At 39.1% G+C, this 20,836-nt stretch overlaps 1 protein-coding gene across 4 annotated transcripts in view; it reads left to right on the forward strand.

Moving 5' to 3' along the window:
- Positions 1–5,831: 5,831 nt before the first annotated feature.
- The window catches only part of LOC139151451 (uncharacterized), a 53,216-nt gene continuing 38,211 nt past the window's right edge, over positions 5,832–20,836 (forward strand). The window contains exon 1 of one of the 4 annotated variants that reach the window (XM_070724274.1): positions 5,832–5,981. The gene's annotated coding sequence lies outside the window, so the exon portion shown is untranslated. Of the gene's footprint in view, positions 5,982–13,704; positions 13,894–20,836 lie in introns of those variants that run through there. The other 3 variants (XM_070724272.1, XM_070724273.1, XM_070724275.1) reach the window with 3 other exon arrangements.

Below are 20,836 nucleotides of genomic sequence, written 5' to 3' on the forward strand. Positions count from 1 at the left end.
CGGAACTGGTCTCTTCGTTTCCCCTGACGATGACGTGAGAGGAAACGAAATGACCTGTAGCTGAGCTTGACTACGAACTGCTTTAATGCACATGGCATTTCTCCCCTACACCAGAGATCCTCACCTGAAATCTAATCCTCACGTAGATGCAATCCAATTTCGGCAATTACCAAGTTTAAAACGATTAAAGCGAGTCATTTAAACGGGAAAACAACTAAACAGGACGGTGATTTTGTCGCCATGGTGACTAACACACTACTTTTAGTGCCTTTCCTTCATTGGACGGGTCGTTTTCAATGGGTTTCACCGGTTTCAACTCGTCTAGGGCTCTACTATATCATTACCAACCCTATTACCTAAGCTACCTGGCCCATGGTAAATGGAAGCGTCCATTCTAGCACCAAACACAAACACTGCGATACACTGATGGTTTTGTCCCCATTCACAAATTTTAATGATATGATTTTAAAATAACTGTGTTAAAGGCCATGAACGTATAATGTGCAATGCCCGTCGATAACAGAAGCTGACTGACGGCGAACGTAATTCCTTCTTTCGGGATACAGGGAGAGGGGGTAAGACTCTCATTTCGTTTTGCGTGCGTCAAAATCGCATGCGAACTTTCGTATCGTTCTCTGTAACTCGGCCACAAGGTAATGTTGGGAGATGTGCAGAACTGCAGGGCCTGACAGTAACGGAAAATGAGTTGAAAATGAATTAACAACTACAAGTGAAACAATGTCGCGAGTAATACATTCAAAATGTTCTGTCACCTTGGAAAGTGAATTTATCATGAGTTGAGTTCGATTAATGTGAAGTTTAGGACTTGACTTGTGTAGACTTATACTGTACCCAGTATCTGGGATCTGTAGGAGTGTGACCGCGTAGGTAAATGCATCATGCTGACGTCATTGATTGTTCAATTTCGCATAAGTACTTTCGTTTTAGGAAAAGGAGCCATTACGTTGGTCATGCATCAGGGTTGATTATTGTCGACGGCCCCTAAAGTCTGTGCACATATAATTCACACATACATCTTATTTACATAGATAAATTGATAGATACATAGATAAACAGTTTATACATAGATACCCTGATACATAGATACGTACATAGATACATACATAGATACATACATACATAGATACATAAATAGATACATAAATAGATACATAGATACATAGATACTAGATAGATACATAGATAGATACATAGATAGATACATAGATAGATACATACATAGATACATACATGCATACATACATACATACATACATACATACATACATACATACATACATACATACATACATACATACATACATACATACATACATACATACATACATACATACATACATACATACATACATACATACATACATACATACATACATACATACATACATACATACATACATACATACATACATACATACATACATACATACATACATACACATACAAATAGTATGACCGCTCAATAATGGTAATTATTCATCCCCGACAGTAAATGAACAAGTTACTTCCACGTACGCTCGAACAAAAACACAAAATACAGTTTACATTTTGAAGGAAACTTAGTTCCAACAGAGAAGAGAATGGAATTACTGATATGGTTTCTGATCTTTATCAGAAAGCTGACAAACTCCAAATAACGAGTGGGCAAGGCGACTTGAAGGTTTGCGGAAACGTTGAGTGTTTGCTTTTGGCGGTTTTTTGTAGCACGAAGCGATGAAAAGCAAGATGCTCTTGGCGCACCCTTTTCCGCAGAAACAGCCAGTTTGGTTTCCGAGTATTAACCACAGATGTAGAATTCAACTATCAATTCATCGAATTCTGTTTGCCCAACGCAGGAGAAATGGCATTTCGTGCAGTTTGATAGATACGGTTGCTATGGTCCGGGCATTGGCACAAGGTACTGATGACCCGAATGGTTTACATAATGTAACCTCGGACCCCAGGCCACGCGAAGAATGACCCTGGCATACATGTTCAAACACATCTCGCAGAGTATGAGTCAAAATTACACGCAACAATCATCAGTAATAAACAGTTTCGATGAGAAGAATCTTTGCAGTACGGTGTCCCTGGATGCGTCACCATCACTGCCCTATGTAGCAAAACGTTGGTGTGAGGTAATATCAATAGAACAAACTCATTTTTAAACCAGTGAGAACTTTTAGGGCTGATGTGTAGCGTCTCGGAAGCTGTTATCCAATTGGTTGGCTGAATCTGAATGATTGCATAATACAAATAGATTGCCTAAGTCGCTGTGAATAGTGACAATCGACCAATCAGATATAACCTTCCGAGCACGGCAGAACTTTGAGGGTGACAGAGCAACGCGTGTTATTTAAACAATAAAGCACGTGATTTATTGCTATTATATCATAACAGTATATTGAAATTGTGGCATGGAACGTCAAAAAAGGATTTTTGCTCTGGCCGAGAGCTCGCTCGTGTACCAGCCTTGGTATATCGCGAATATAGCGTGGTTCTTTTCATATCTCGATCAATCAGAACGCTGTATTTTGTGCCATCAATATACTGGTATGATATAGATCTAATACGTGCTACGTCGTCGTATTTATAATGCGATTGCAACATCTTACATAAATATAAACATCTAGCGATAATGGGAATCATTTCAAGTTGTCCCTATCCCCAGTTCTAACAAAAATTTCCTGTAAGCATTGCCCATAGGAATATACAAGGCATGACGCATGGCATCATGGGTAATTTCTCTGCATTTGCAGGAAAACTGCAGTTTAGTATTGAGTGCACAGTTAATTACAATTTCGCGGTTTTTTTATTCTCTTCTATGAAATGAGTTGAGTACTCCTTTACATTATGCAGAAGGTAGTCCGTTGACCCCAAACTTTCTGTCATCGATATCTTGCGCAAAAAATAGGCATCAATCATCAAGCAAAAATGCAAAAAAATTGTTGAGAAATATTAAAAATGTTAAGAATTTATAAAAGTGCTAATGATTTTTCGAGTGCAGAATCAAAAAATGCTTAATGATTTAAAGTATTTCATTTTGTTGTGACTGTAAAAATAAAAGGCAGAGCGTACTACTTTATGAATTATGAACGGAGTACAGGTAATAGGTTTCATGAATAAATGCAATCATTAATGAAATCGTTCCATATTTTTGTTCAAATCCGATTAATAGAGCCCGTGAGACCAAATTTTATGACATTAATAAGTTAAAAGTCCAGAAAATAATTGTATGTGAATGTTTTAATATTTTATGATTAGAAAACTAGTTCTGTGACCTCAAGACAATATTCGCTCAATTTTCTTAGCACTTATTTACCTTTCGTGACAAAAACGTTAAAAAAATAAATTTAATGTAACAATCATTCCTAATAGAATATTTGACTATGGATAATGGTCAATAAAATTCGTTTAAATAACAGATAAGAACACAAATTTATTTATTAAACTTGATAACAATATTTTGATTAAAATTTCTCTGTTTAAGGTAGAATTCGCCTCGGGGACAGACATTTGGACTCTCAAACTTTTTAAATTCTTTTCTGATATACCACTTGTGGGAGGGGTTTCATTTTAAAGCTCTTGGTGTAAGCACAGGGTCTCATAAGTGCCTATTTAAGTCAATATTACAGCGTTTTTCTTTCTTTTCAATGTTACAAATAAAGCTGAAGAGCACAACATTTGTGTAGCTGTCTTTTAGTGTAGCTTGTATTGGCATGTATAGTGCGCCTCAATGGGGAATGTGATCATATGTAAATACGACCTTTAGTTCCGTGACCTCTAGCCAATTCCTCTGGCCATGCCTTCTGTACACGTTTACAGACGTCGCTGTGTTTACTTAGTACAGTAAGCATAGCGAGGGCAGGGCAGGAAGTAGGCATGGCTAGAGCCGGGCCTAGAGGTCACGGAACTAAAGGTCACATTTACGAGGACTCACTATACATGCCAATACACGCTACACAAAAGACAGCTACACAAGTGTTGTTCTCTTCAGCTGGATTATTTTAACATTGAAAAAGAAAGGAAAACGCTGTAATATTGACTTAAATAGGCACTTGTGAGACCCTGTGGTGTAAGAAAACTTTTCACCGCCTTAGTTTTTCGAAATTCGAAAATTTTATTTTTCTCCATATTGTTAACACAGGGATGGCGGCCATTTTGCATTTTAAATATCGGTAAATCTTGAGTTATTTGTTTCTCCAGTACCAAAATTTGCACGGTGACCCTCGATTGTTATTCTTGATTTTGAAAGAGAATGGTTGAAAGATTCCTCAAGGAAAGTTTGAGCAAAAGTTTTTAAGTCTTTTACTTTCGAGGCGCATACTACCTTAAAGGCACAAAGTCGGTATGTCTTCAAATTATTTCGGTTATCTTGTTTCAAGAGAGCAACTCGTGTTGTTCTGCTCACTTAAACATGATAAACCGTGACTTGTAAGCTCTCTACTTTCTACCTGCTAGTACGCACAACAATGAAAACTTCGATGACATAATTTATGGCACATACCAGAAATCATGTCATCAGTATATTTACTCGTTATTTGTGTACTCAAGGCGTGAGTAGAGCTCTGATGATATAGCTAAGTCCACATGTATCAATAAGCAGAACAACTCTTAACACGAAACAAACATAACCGAACAAATTTGCAAAGATGGCCGCGACTTTGTTCCTTCAAAAGAGACTTGTAAATCAAGTAAATGGTACAGTAAGAACCTGTTGCTGATATATATATATATATATATATATATATATATATATATATATATATATATATATATATATATATATAAGGTAGTTTGCGCCTTGAAAGTGAAACACTTAGACTTTGCTCAATCCTTCAAACTTTCAACCATTTCTTTCAAAATCAAGAATAAAATCGGGGGAGGCGGGGGGAGGGGGGCTCCGTGCAAATTTTGGTACTAGAGAAACAAATTACATTTGAAAATCCAAAATGGCCACCTCTATGGCCATCTCTATGGGGAAAAATAAATTTCCCGATTTTCACAAAACCCAGCTGGTGTAAACTTTATTTACTCCATAAGCTTTAGTATGAACCCCCCACAAGTGGTAGGCCGAAAGAATACTTTCAAAGTTCGAGAGTCCAAATGTCTGTCCTCGAGGCGCGTCACACAGCCAGAATGTGTGTACACGATGATGTTAACCGCACAGGTGCCTAGCAAGGTTTATGACAGTTTTACAGTCTGTGAGATAACACATAAAGCACATTTTTTCCCGTCAACATCCAGAGGTCAATAACCCTGCGAACTTCTGTCGACCTGAAAACGACCCTTTGTTACTTTTGTGGATAGTCTCAGCTCCAGTATTACTTTCATAGAGTTTCTCAAATGTGCAAAATGCAAATTGAATGAGCTGCTTGCAGGCGAATTAGTAACGATTGTCTCTCCAAACCATAACTTGCCACATTATTCTCTAATAGATGAATACATATGTGTTCTCACCGTTTTTTTATCATGATTGTGATCAGGTGATACGCTTCGATAATTGTATTTTGAGTAATTAATATTTCATCGGTTTCGAAAACACAAGACCACGGTACAAAGATAAAACGTCGCAAAAAAAAAGAAACTCTCTCGGACAAGTAGACGTGTGGTCTGTTTTCTCATAATGCTCATATCATTTATTTCGATTGTTGTTTGCACTATGAAAACAATTACGATGTCAATTAATACCTGTTGCCCGCCTTCCAAAGTGATGTTTTTTTTCCTAACAACGTGGGCCAGATGGCATGCTTCTCAAGCGTTGCTAAACTTCCGCATTCGAGATCAGACCTGGTGGTCACGTGACTCCCTGCATCACCCCCGCAGACCTGCGCACAGTAGCACCCTTTCAGTCTGTATTGAGGAGGGGAACCGGAGAGGTCTTTTAATGAATACGTCACAGTGACTGCACCTTGTGTGTTACCGCTCAGGACATACATACCACGTGGCAGATCAGATTTGCGGATTTTTTGCCCTCCAAGGTAAGCACAAACTCCTCGTTGTTTTCACTTCTGAGCGTGTTTGTAGGTTGTCTGCGCAACAAGGTTTTTTACCGTTTGCTCAAAATCTGCCTCTCTGTTCCGCCATTCACGGTTGAATGTAGCAGCATCTCGGTGAATGAAAGACCGCAAACCGAAAGTGCATCTTTATGCTGTTTGCGAACATCGCATTGACATCTCATGCAGTTTCCTAAACCTTAAAAATTTGAACAGCTCAGTTTGTATAAACACTTTTCCTCTGTCAACTTCGAAAATTCTAAACAAAGTTGTCACTATAAACTAACTCTCTTTATTGACATGACTATATATGTTGGTTTTAAAAATTAAAAACCCAACGATTTTAAGGTATGTCTGAACGATGACTTTTTTTAGGAATGTCATCAGAGATGACTTATTGATGGGCGTGGCTTGCATAATTAAAAGTACGTATGTCCACTTTTGATTTTACCTATCGAATTAGCTAATGCATTCAGTCTTTCGCAGAAACGAATTAATATTACGACGATTAAGAAATTAGAATCGCCAGGATCGTGTTAGGTTTGTTCTCAAAAACTTACTTTGCTCGCGCTCACGGGCTGTCACGGTCACGACGCAGGAAAAAAATGCGAAGATTATTGATTTAAATGAGAGATTAAATCATTGCAAGTAATCAGATCATTACTAATTGCATTTAAATGAGCAATGCGAAAGAGAGCTTGCTTTACAGGAACGTAAACAAAAGACACTGGACCATGATACTCATAGCATGGTCTATATCAGTTCCCAAGAATATAGTTTGCTGGACGTCAAGCATTTGCATATCTGTCTAATCATCATTTTGTCGACCAGAGTAATCTCCGTGACTGCCCGAAGCGGTTATTCACGAAACTACAATTACGTTATACTGCATGTGTGTGTGGTGTGTGTGTGTGTGTGTGTGTGTGTGTGTGTGTGTGTGTGTGTGTGTGTGTGTGTGTGTGTGGCCAAACCGTGTTGAGTAATCTTCTTGTAAGCCGCTGTAACGTCGACAAGTCCCAGCGGGTGACACGCTCAGCCAGCAAACCGAAAGTGCATTTTTTTCCGTTTATATGTGAGCAATGCGAACAGGTCTGTATTCGGGCAGGTGCGTGTGTTCCATATGGTTCACGTTTCCTTAAATAATTTCAAAACTCCATCTAAGCCTTATGTCGAAATCCGTTCTCATTTCTAAGTGACAATAACTTCCGCATCGCATATCAGATGAACGTGAATTTTCTGCTGATGTTTTTGTAGTGAATTGCAACGGATGCAGTTGCCAACGCAAAATGATTTTAGTGAAAACAATTCGAACATTTCATCGCCTTTTTACGAATGGCCAGCAGCTGTAACGTTCCAAATTAGTTTTTTTTTGTGGCGTTATCGCTATGAAACACCGCAGTTTCACTTCACCTCCTCGAGGGTGTGTCGTTGATGTGCAGCGCGTTCAGCTTCCCACGGACGGCAAGCTCGTGAGTCTCGTTTGGGTTATCGCTATTATAAGAGAGTCTCTGGTCAAGTAAGGACTTGAAAATCACATTTTAAGAAAGGTATACATTCTGCCATGCACAAAAACACAAGGAATAATTGCAGCTATTAAACCGGCATAGCAGAGACTCCCGACGCCATGGAGGTGGACCGCTGCGAGTCAACACAAGATCGTGGCAATTTATCACAATACAGACTGGCTACTTACCAGGTAATCAAGTCTACACGGATACATATATCAACGCAGAATTTCCTCGGCGCGGGAAATTAATTAGCAATGGGCATTATTCGTTGACACGGCTACCCGTTTCTCACTAATAAATTGTGATAGGCCACGATAAAAAAAAATTCAATTGGTTGATGTCATTTTACCCAGACTATGTTTTAAATATGCACAACAAGGCATTTCGGCCCGACCCTATCAGACTCTCAGACAATGACGGCTCCCACCTGCTCACGAAACTCGCTTACGCATTCGCACTTCACAGCGAACACATGTTGCGCTTGCACGATTTGGGAAATGAATTCTAATATTCACATAATAACAAGAGAAAGAGGGAAGAGTTTTCGTAGTGACTTTTCGAGTAATTTAACAGATGTTACAAGATTATGTTACGGTAAATGAGGAAGGAACGAAAGGTGTGGTTTTTAATTACTGACGATTAACACACGAGAGAGAGAGAGAGAGAGAGAGAGAGAGAGAGAGAGAGAGAGAGAGAGAGGAGAGAGGGAGGGGAGAGAATTTAAAATTTAATCTGTCAGTTGCAAAACGATTTGTTGAATTCCACACGATTGGCACACCCTAGCATGGTCCGTTTGTTGCTATGGAAATAAGAACGATTCATAATTGAGAGTAGTGTAGCTCAGTGACAAGCTGAAAGATTGATGAGACACACGGGCAAAGCGATAATTGAGTCACGTAACAAGAACGCGTGTGCCTGGCGGTCCTTTTTCTCTCAGTTTAGTGCACCCGCCCTCTTGATGTTTCTGTCTGGCATGGTGTATATTTCTCAGCGTTCGCGATACGTCGACTGGAGATGCATTTTGGTTCGTTCGGTTCACGAGAGATGTTTACGATCAGCGGATCAATGCGACGGCGCGTCATATGCCAACGACTGAAACATACTCTTGTTCAAAGAATTCACTCATGTTATATTTGAATTTAGGAGGCCGCCAATACCCGGCTCATTCTGGTTACTTACCATTTCCCATTTATTATGCAATACTGTCGGATCTGATTGCACGACCACAATGCATCAGTTTACAGGGAGCCTCCATTGCAACCAAGCAACGCGATATCTTATAATTCAAACTTTAACGAAGAACGGGGCAATTGATCGCCTCGCGTCTTGAATCTGACAAGGAGTTAAGCAGACGTTACTACTTTCTACGATAAAAAATAATTAAATTTCAACATTAGTCAAATCACATAAACAGTTAATCTATGGACTTACTACAGACATATTAAAAGGCAATCCAACGTATAAATATATTCTTCCAAGATGAGTTGATGAGGTACTTAATTGAGGAGTAAAGAACCCACGTAGGTATTTAATTCCATTTTCTACCTTATTACTTGTCGAGATGTGCAATAAGTATTCACTTAGGGATCACACGCCTTAGCTCGTAACGAGATTGTTGACACCTTTAACAGGAGACGATAAATCATACTGTAGCGCGGTACGGGGAAACAGTCCGTCAGTTTTCCAAGGCGACATGTATACACATGCGCGACTGTGTATGTGTGTAGGGGTTGGATGGTAGGGGCATTCGGCTGCTCCAAGCAATCTCAGAGGCCTTACGTCTGTGACGTGGTGGTCGTGTCGGATGAGAAGCAACGCATGCGTACACCAAATACACACACGCACGCGCGCGCGCACACACACACACAGAGGCGTGCGCACACACACACGCAAGGAAGTGAGATTTCGAGACTTAAACCGCTCAGATATATGTAATACCCTGCGTTACCGTAATTTGCCAACAAACCACAGCAGAAACAAGACCCTCCATACATATCTGTTGCTGAGATCTTTTATACGCAAAAAAGGCAAAGAATAAACTGTGTTATATTATCAGACTGAGATTCCCCGTTTCTCATGACTTTAGCAAGCCGGGTAATTTTGTTTCTTTTTTTTTTTCGGAATAGTTCCACCAACGAAATCCTCGGCTGAGGTAATTACCCGTCGCTTGAACAGGTGTACGCGCACAATTAACTTTGTGGTTTCGGATCTGTTTTTTCCCCAAACGAATCTATTTTTGCAGTTCATAATTTCAATATGCGCAGAAGGGAAGTTCATCATATTTTGATCAACTCGCAATTAAATCTATTCAGCTGAGATTAACCAATTATTGACAGTTATTTGTCAAACAGACATTGTTGTTCTTAGAGTTTTCTCCTAAATTTGTACCCATGGGGCATTTAAAAAGAGCTCTGTTGGCACTTCATAAAATCATTGTACTTTCATTTTGTCGGGGTTACATTGGGTTGCGCTTTACATGTGTACCTGTTGGGTTTTTATGGTTTATGCACACCTACAGGGCCGTCCATCATGGACCACCTACCAAAAAAGACAGCGGGTTTCAGCGAACCTATCGGGGCTGACAGTACCGATTTGGCTCTTCTAGTATTTGCGACGAGTGTCGTCTCGCATGTGTCAACTACAGTATCTGTACCAAAAACAGACCGCACGTGTAAAAGACCACCTCGAAGCACGATCGGACGTCTTCGTGCACGCTTCGGCCGTCCTCGGGCACTTGACTTTACCTTGTATAGCCTCGAAACGGGGAAGGTCGAGGGACTTTTGAAAACGATTAGCGCTGGCATGCCGAATACCTCGAGACCCTGTGAATGTTGACCTTCACAAGGTCATAATTTTCTCATTAAATGAAAAATTCCACGCTCCCTGAATAACCTCAAGTATCATAAAACTGCCGATGGCATTTCAAAGCAACCGCCAAATATTTTTGTCGAGGCACAAAGTCGTACGACTTCACAAAGGTGCTCCCGCCTACAGCAATTCGCTTTGGCGGGATGAGTGTTATCATCATCCCGCCATGCAGAATGGGTATCACGTGACTGACAATATTCATAATTGACGCACTTCTCGCGGGTCGCATAGAAGCGGTAACTAATTTGCTCCTTGAGTAGTTTTAATTCTGGCGGGAGAAACAGTTCACAGGTTTCATTTATTGGAAAAAGAGTTGATAAAAAGGGAAAGGAGATGTAGAGAAAGTCACAGGGCGGGAAGACGAACTGTCCTTCTAGATCTCTTCCTGTGTGTCTTTCTTTTTAGGGACGATTCACTAACCTTAATGAGGCTTTTGCCTCTGGCTTAAGTTTCTATAGAGTCGAGAGCACAATTTAATTAGGATTAATTTAATCGACGGAATATATACAATGAGCACATACGTCCAACTTATGCTCCGTGCCCATGGGACGAATATTTTACATGTATGATACCGTTAATGGGCAGCCACGGGTCCGTTCGTTTTCATCCCAGCCGAGTCGCTCTGCTTTCAAATGTTCTCTTCCAACGGCGCATCGTTTGATGACTCGGTCCCGGGCAATTCCATATACCCTTGGCATTTCGGGGGTTTCTTTGAAGCTGTGCTCCGGTCACGCTCAGTGGTTGTGTTTACGTTGGGTTTGTTTGTATCCATGGTGACGGACTCGGCCCGGGTTTGCGTAAGTGTGTGTGAAGTTAACAAATAGTGCGAAATCGATGAGATGGTCAGGTATATCATTATCTCACAAGTCCAAAAACTCTATCTTTATGGGTCCTTAACAAACAAGAACATAAAAAAGACAAACAACAAAATCGCAACACTGCATTGCATTGTATAAGTTAAACGTTGGCTATGAAGCACATCCGGGTCATGAAAAGGAATGGCAGTTTTCCTATGATATGTACTCGGTCGCCCAATCCAGTTCCCTGTTAAGGTAGTATGCGTCTCAAAAGTGAAAGACTTAAACTTTTGCTCAAATTTTCCTTGAGGAATCTTTCAATCATTCTCTTTCAAAACTCAAGAATAAAAATTGGGAGTCACCGATCAAATTTTGGTACTAGGGAAACGAATACCTCAAGATTTACCAATATTTAAAATTCAAGATGGCCGCCATCCCTGCGTTAACTCTACAGAGACAAATAAAATTTTCGAATTTCGAAAAACTAAGCCGTGAAAAGTTTTCTTACACCAAGAGCTTGTAAATGAACCCCGCAAGTGTTATCAAAAAGAATGTAAAAGTTTGAGAGACCGATTTGTGTCCCCGGGCGCTTTCTGCCTTAGGTTAACACGCAGAGAGGGAGAGGAAGAATTGAGGAGCAATTTTGTAAACGTTACAATGCGTGTACATGGAAATATTGTAATTACAACTCGGGGAGGGGTTTGGAAATATACCGAATATGAAATTTGTTCTCTTTAAATGTACTTTCTTCGTTATGTAATTTCTTAATAATTTTAAATCTAGCGAGGGTGGATACCATAAACTTCATGGAAAGATGTCAATTTTCGCTATGAATACTGTAATGTAAATTCTCAAAAGCGAAACGACTTTTCTAAAATGTTAACTTTGTGAATGTTTATCAGCTCATTTTGTCGATAGCTTTTGACGACATCAAATTGTGGTTGGAGGGCGGACTTTACAGAGTAATCCTAGTAAAAGGGAACCGAATGGGAAGTAGAGAAGTAAACATAAAATGTGTGAAATATTTATAAAAAAAAGTCCTTGCATTAAATCCTGACGATTATCGGGATAAGCCGTAGATTTGCAGACATACACTGTTATATGATTTTAATGTCATTAGATTTCTGTAAACGAATTTCGAGCGAAATCTTTCAAATATCGCGTATTTTGACAAACCGGTCTAAACCTCCATTTTTAAATATAATTTATACAAAATACTAGGAGCGACTACAACCTATCGAGCCGAGGTAACGGTAAGCATACTCATATTTCTAAAATTGGACCACTTTTAGTCGTTCACAACAAACCGCGCGGACAATTTCCATTTATACACCGAGCCCAGCTCGGGAGACGTGAAATGATTTTAAGAGGCTAGGTGTCTAAAATCATTGGACAAGTTTGGGCTATATGATTGTGTGGGGCTATATGATGCAAAGAAGGACTGTGTACAAAATCCCTTTTGAGATTGCTTGTGAACGTCGGCCTGATGAATTATTTCAACGGAAACAGGCGCCTGGCCAATGCTACATATCAAAGGGAAATTGCTTTTTTTAACCATCAGTTTATTGTGTTCGTCACCTCTGCTGTTTAATTTTGTTCAATTTTTTTCTCCACTTGCTCGATCTCCGATAGATTTACAAGTCAGCATCCGTGAAGTTGTCTTTTCTCAATTCAAGTTCCCTTTCCATTGACGGATGTCGCGCGCCAACGATATGGCATAAACGTGTATGTAAATATGTATATTGGCTTCGCACCTCTAATTTACTTTGTTTTGACGTTTATGACAATTGTTGGCGGGAAATATTTGTTCAACTTGCGCATAAATATTAAACTTTCTTTGCTCAGGCTTCACAATAGGTGATTATTAAAATCGCGTTCCACAAAAGGACAAAACCGTGTAAATTTTATTCAGAGATTGGCATTTCAGAGACAACGGAACACTGGTCCTAGCATATATAACTAAACAGGTCATATTATTTATATATATATATATATATATATATATATATATATATATATATATATATATATATATATATATATATATATATATATATGATTTCATGTCGAAGAAAAACGTGCAAGGAAATCAACCAATCAATCGATCAATCCATGAACAGATTATTACAAAAATGATTGGTAACGGTGAAAATGCTCCCACCGCAGGTCCTGGAGACCAAGGCAAGAAATAGACCCTGAAAAAATTAGAACATAGAATAGAAAACTGTCAAAAAAAAATTTCAAGGAAGAAAATGGAAAGTAGAAGTTGAAAAGGGCACGATAGTGTGAATAGATGTGCGTTATTGAATATCTGATTGGAAGCGGAGAGTATAGTCAGTCGGTCACTGGGAAATCAGGTCAAAATTCACTGTCCTCTCTCCTAAGTATATCCGCAAGTTGTTTTGACATAACTTTGTGAAATATAGCACCCTGATCATCAGCGGGTAACCAAAACGAGGCAAGGAGCACGAGTTGTTATGCATGCAGCAACCAAGGCAACCCGAGGCCCGCTGGTATAAGAAGCGAGTGTTGACATTTCACTTAGGTCATTCCCCAACTCCCATACAGGACACACCCGAGACGGAAACAAGTCTTAGAAGTCACAGAGAGATCAAGGCGAAAAAGGAACAGCGGAAAGAGTCACGAGGTTTCCAAGGCGCGGATCATAGTGTTCCTTTTTCCGACGCGCTCACGCCGAAACCATCCAAATCGCGTCGTACCAAGGTAGGCCAAGTTTTGTATGAAAGCGAGGCGAAAGTGAGGGGGTTGGGAGTGGTTGAAGACGAACTGCTCGAAATTCACAGGTTAAAGAGAGCCGACAAACACGGCGTCGCATGTCAGAGAAGTTTTAATTTTTTCACTTCCTCTTGTACATATCTGGAGCCAATGAGCAAAACAGATCTAGTCTACAGAAACACTTGTTTTTCGTGCAAAAAGTAGACCCAGCATGTTTCTCACTACCCTGCTCCCGAGATGGCGGGAGTGCCAGACTGATCGCTCCTTCCCGGAAAATCAGAACACTGACCCCTTTTTTGTACTTGTCATTGACACCGACACACCGATTTTGCAGAAATCATTGAAAGAGAAAAATATTATCGGAAAATACAAAATTATTCATAAAGTGGTGGGAGTATTGCCCCTCAGCATTTAACAGTGATTCGTTCATGAAGTTGTTTTTGGAAAAAAAGGTTCTCCATTTTCTTGATTTCGGATTCAGATAATGATAGGAAAGCTACCTCGTGTCTAAAAAGTAGTACCATGCCTGAGTACCACATGGGTTCAGATGCCGTTAACGAAATGTGACCAGGAGTGCCCCATGAATTAATCTTCCTAAGATACTATGTGACAGTAAATGCGACTGGTCATACATACTAAAACCAACTCAACTATTTCGTCGACAGAGAGACACTGTTTGCTTTTGTGAAAACATGAACTCATTCATATTTACAAGTTGTAAGATTTAAAGCTGTTTGGATGAAAATATAACTGGTTAGGTTAGATATGAGCTCTTTGTAACTCGGTTGTGAGAATGCCAATTCTACAACAGGGCCTCGGAGGACGGCGAGAAACAACCTTGTCCCGTTTTGAATTGGGGACAGTTGATGTAAGCTAAAAAGGCATCTGTTTTAAACCGAAGGTAAACTGGAATGTCTTTGATATTTGAACTCCTCAAGAGAGAAACGATCGGGGGAGGGGTTGCAGTACACCGTATACAGCACGTGCAGAGCCAGATTTATTTCCGGCTTAGGATTCCGGATGCGGTTTCATCGGAGGAATGTCTTTTGGTATCAGCCAGAAGTGTTTTCATCTTCGAATTGATGTGTAATAGTGCAGGTGTGTCGTTTTCTTTGTCTGTCCATCGACAAGTTTTAAGAGTCCGCCTTTTGAACTGACAGAAAAAAAGGTTAACAGGCAGTAGAGTGTGACAGCTCGCATTAAAAGAAACATAAGCTGGTAACACGTTTCGTCTGTGCCAGTGTTTTAAGATTATCGTGCACTGCGAGGTCCTGAAAACACCAATTTCTCGAAAACAAGGTTCTCTTTCTGTTGTGAACTGACCAGCGTTTCTCGGCATTTGATCGGGGATGCTGGAAGCTGGTACATATGCTCTTTCGTTTTGTTTTTAGAAGATTCAAATTTCTGACAGTGCAAAGTGGCTTGACCGAGGTGATATCGAGTGCGCCGCTGTTTTTCAAGACGTATTAAATGACGAAAACAACGAAAGTCTTGCAAAATTGATTAAGTAGGTCCTATGTGGAAATATGTATGTATGTATGTATGTATAAATGTATGTATGTATGTAGACAAAATCACCGATTGACTTGTTAAGGTATATAGGGCTGTTAAAATCGGAAACAGGGAATTATGTCAAAACGTTTGCTCGTAATATTAAACATAACTGAATATTACTTTAATATCATAAAAATACTCCAAAATCTATTTCTACAGTCTGTATCACCTCTCTTGTTGAATGGTTTATCCCTGGCCACTATGTCGTTTATCACCGAGGTATGAAGATAGGAGCCAAGTTGCAAGGTTCATGGGAGTTAACATTCCTTCAGTCTTTGACGCAGTTACTTGCAAACTGATCGGAACTTGCAAGAAGTGAGCATATTTTAAGTATCAAATAATCTTTCTGAGTTCAGTCAACTTTAATAATCCAAAGATCGGCTTTACATGATTTCATTTCTGGATATGCGGGGAAAAGCTGAGAGATGTCACGTATGCGAGTTGTAATTAAACATGCTCGCCCTGTACTGGTTGGAGTCTGTCCCATAAATCGCTTTATTTCCGCATGCTCTACCATTCACAATTAAACTGTTCAACTTTTACTATTCGAGTGTGTTCACCCGTGCCGACGCACCTCTTTCTGGAAAAAGTAAGCGTGTTTAAGTCGCAACTGTAGATAAACAGCGAAACACTTACGTCATGTCCGGCCACTGCTGTACCCCCACCTCCTCTGACCCCCCAAATCAGATGTTATCCCGAGTAATGTCAAGGTTAAAAGGCTGACCAATGGCTGACCTCCAGTCAAAAGCAAAACAACAACCAAACAAACTAACTACAAAATTGTATCCATACATATGTGACACAATCGTCGGCGTGAATCGCTGGACACGCGTGCTCGTACAATTCACCTATTCATCCTGTTTTTATCCAAAAATCCAAGATCAGCCATTTTTGAAATTTCTTGTAATTGTGTGTAATTCGGTCTCTAAAAGGTCGAAGAAAGTATCAAAATAGCCCTTAACTCATCGCAAGTCGTGCGTAAAGATTTGGGTGAGAGAGTGTTTGAGGTCACAGAGGTCAACTGGGTGAGACTTCGTGGAATGGTTCAAAGAATGCTATACACTTGTAGAGAAAAAAAAACAATCACTTCTTTGTGGTAATCGCCACCGCTCTAATAATTTCGAAAACTCTTTGGTTGCACCCTTGCAACATCTCCGATTTCGGCTTTGCAATCTCATAATCTCGTCGTGCAATGCACTTTCCTACACTGGCGAATGAGTTACGCGTCGGTCACATTGAAACGGCCCGGAAAAAACTATACATGTGCGAATTGGCGGGAATGCTTTTGCGTGCCTGTTTGAACGATATGTTACAACACTGCCAAAATTTGGCGGCTACCCTGTATGGCATTTGATGGATGATGGGTAAGCACCCATGCTTTGTGCATGTGATGTTTGTGTATGAGTCGTCAATTGGAAAGGTAAAAGAGAAACGTGTCGGAGGGTGAGAGATATTCAAATTGGCGCCAACAGCGTCTGACAAAACTTTTCAAACAATCGTGCAGGGAGACATAAAGATGCGATTTAGCAAAACAATAACCAGAACAATAACTAAATAAATAAAAGAAACATAAACAAAACATATATATATGATTTTTTGAAAATTTCAAAACCTGATTACGTCATATCGACATAGAATATATCGTCCCGTACCTTTTCTGTATCCGGAACATTACCTAACACGATTATATGACACAGTTGGCGCCATTTTGGACGAAGAGATGGTTGGATTGCTAATGACAATGTTCAATTTAAGCCCGGCGCAAAGTGTCTCGGTCCAACGCAGTTTATCGATTTATTTGGACATATCTCGTTACATGTGCAATTCGACCATAATAGTGAAGAATATTAATTCAACTGAGAAGTTAGTTGCTTTTCCGCGGGGTTCAATCAATGTTTATGACGCAATTATATGGGAACATCCCTATATAGAACTCATAAAGCCAAAGTTCAACGCATTCAAAATATTCGAGCGGATCCCTAAGTATCAGAGTGAGTTGTTGCTGAGAAGATTTTGACGGTGGGCAGATTGATCATTATATTTTGACAAACTAAACAAAGACAAAACTACAAATATCTAAGGCCGAACAAAAAACGTGCGCAGTTCCGATAACCCGACCTACCCGATTTTTTACCTGCCGACCCTAAACTTTTTAGAGCTACGTAAACACGGAAGTAAAAAGAAAAAAGAAAAATCGTAAACTACACGCGTTCGTTACTTGGCATTCGATTTATGCTTGAACGAGGATGTCTTTTATGTTTTTTTTTCCTTTTATATGTACGATACATTTTTCTGGAAATGTTGTGGTCAGTGTTTGATAGCCCTGAACCCCTGAAAAATGCATACTCAAAATTAAAATATTATGGAAAAAAATTCCTGCCGACCTACCCATCCTATTTTGAAAACCATGTTATCGGAACAGCACAATTTATTTTTGGCCTCATTAAGATAAACGGATCTACATAAGAAATAAAAGTATCCACAACCCGAATATCAGCCTTACATCTTAACTGTCCATTTTCGGTCTCAGGTAAAATGCTCCCCGGGGATAGAGATTGGGACTCTCCCACTTTTACAATTTTTCGGTCTACCACTTGTGATGACTCATTTTGAACCTCACAGAGTAACTTTAGACTTTAGTGGTTTTAGTCGGGTCGGAAGGTGGGTGTTCCATGCACCCCATGGATGTATTTTTTTAACCTACATTTTTGTAATCCTTAGGGTCTATATTTAATGAATTTTGATGTTCCCAAAATCAAATCGTGTCCCATGGGGTTCATTTGGCGCCATCTTTGCCGCCATCTTGGCCGCCATCTTGGATTTCAACAATGGGGTAGGGGTCACGTATCTACCGCTCGACGGAAACAGAAACAATAAAATACTATAAACGTTACATTTTTAGAAAGCCAAGATCATGGCCTTTTCATTGATATATAACTTAATAGGGATTAATTAATATTTGAACGTCGATTAGACTTTATATCGGTCATTGGCCGTAAATCGTAAAATTTGCGAAATTTCACACCCAATAATTAAGTTCCCGTTCCCCAAATAATTTTTCATAAGGTATTTATATATTTTTTGGAAGAACTCGGTGCAATAAACAAGAAAAACAAGATTAAAAGTATGTGTCTTGAGATTTAGTGGGTGCATGAGCTTGTTTTCTTAATACGCGGTATGCCACATATCCGTGTGTAACATAAAAGGTAGGGTAATGTTTCCCTTTCTGTTTCGAATCATGAATAATGAAACCATAAAAATGTTACATTTTTTGAAAGTGCTGCATCAGACCTTTCTAAAAATATATAGATTTATGGGAAAAATTGCATATTTAAAAGTTGCAAAGCTTAAACCTTTCGGTTTGTGTCGATTTCAAGTGATTTTTTAAGAACGAAATTACAACATATGGGGTAGGGTAATGTTTCCCTTTCTGCCTCGAATCATGAATTACGAAACCATATAAATGTTATACTGTTTGAAAGCTCTGAAATTGGCCTTTCCAAACATGTATAGTTTTATTGGGAAAAGTTCATATTTGAAAGTTAGAAAGCTTATGCCTTTCAGCTTGTGTCAATTTTAAGTGATTTTTTTAAGAACGAAATTACAACATATGGGGTAGGGGTAATGTTTCCCTTTCTGCCTCGAACCATGAATTATGAAACCATATAAATGTTATACTGTTTGAAAGCTCTGAAATGGGCCTTTCAAAACATGTATAGTTTTATTGGGAAAAGTCCATATTTTAAAGTTACAAAGCTTATGCCTTTCAGTTTGTGTCAATTTTAAGTGATTTTTTAAACAAAATTATAATAAAAGGGGTAGGGGTAATGTTTCCCGTTCTGCCTTGAACCATGAATTATGAAACCATATAAATGTTATACTGTTCGAAAGCTCTTAAATTGGCCTTTCCAAACATGTATAGTTTCATTGGGGAAAGTTGCATATTTGAAAGTTACAAAGCTTAAGCCGTTCAGTTTGTGTCAATTTTAAGTGATTTTTTGAACAATATGCACAAAACAGTTAGTCCGTTGGCCAGGTATCGAAATCATCCCCTCTAAGGCATTTTACCCACTATGATTTTCTGTTAGCTAGTATTCTCAGCTGTCATAATCTGCTTATTTTCCATTTATCTGATGGTGTGTGAGAGTGTAACGACTTGTTTGTGAAGGGCTGTCACACCCTCAGTAGTAAAATAGGAATGGGTTATGGGTAACATATTTACCGCTAGTCGGAAACAAAAACAAAAAGTACCATAAACAATACATTCTTAGAAAGCCCAGATAATCCCCTTACCATTGGTATACAACTAAATGGGGATAAATCGATATTCAAACATCGATTAGATTTTATATCGGACATGAAATGTAAATTGTTAAATTTGCTTCATTTCAAACGCAATAATTAAGTTCATGTTCCTCCAAACAATTTTTACAAGGTATTTATATATCATTTGAAAGAACTTAATGCAACAGAGAAGTAAAAAACATTAAAAGAGTGTATCTTCTTGAGACTTATGGGGTGCGTCGATTGTTTACCTAATATATGGTATGCCGTACATCCCTCTATAATATACATTTAAGCGATAGGGTATGGGTAATGTTTCCTCTACTACCAAACGCAGCGAATAAGGAAGCCACATAAATATCATATCTCTGAAACACTAACGCAGTTGTTTTTCCAACAAGATATGGCTTGATTGGGTAAACTCAAAATTATGCAGTGACAATGCCTAAACTCAAAAGTTTGTGTTACTTTACTGACATTTACTTGTTACAAGGAACATAGAAAAATACTCTATAGGCACTAAATAGCACTAAAAAGCTAAAATGGTGGTTAATAAAAGACGTTTTACTAATTTCAATAACTCAATTAGGGAAAGAAAGTTAACAGCTATAATATGTCAAGAATTATATATTCCAAACCCACAAACACTAAATTGGATGTCATAGTCGTCATGCCAAGTTGATATGACAGCAGCAACAATCAATCCCTTTTCTTTAATTGTATCGCGAGAGATATATAGGCAATAACGCACCACTTTGAAAGGATACCACACGGTTTGGACCGGTAAACAACATATACGCACGAACTTCAGTCGTTTGTATAAGGAGTGAAGTGGTCAAAACCGAGCTCGAGTGGTGTACCCAACTTATAGGGGTTTTTTATCGCTATATTATATCAGTATATTGAAACTTGTGATGAAAATACAAACAATGTGAAAGAAACCCACTTTGGAGATAGGAATGGCCAACTTTACAGTATATCGTAAATACATGCACAGTCACGTGACCGTCTGGGCAAATCAGAGCTCACTATTAATAGTGTTACTTTTAATACCACACGGGAACACGAGAGAATCTTTTATCGCTGAAAACCA

This window comes from Ptychodera flava, chromosome 15 (assembly GCF_041260155.1).
Source record: "Ptychodera flava strain L36383 chromosome 15, AS_Pfla_20210202, whole genome shotgun sequence".
Classification (NCBI taxonomy): domain Eukaryota; kingdom Metazoa; phylum Hemichordata; class Enteropneusta; family Ptychoderidae; genus Ptychodera; species Ptychodera flava.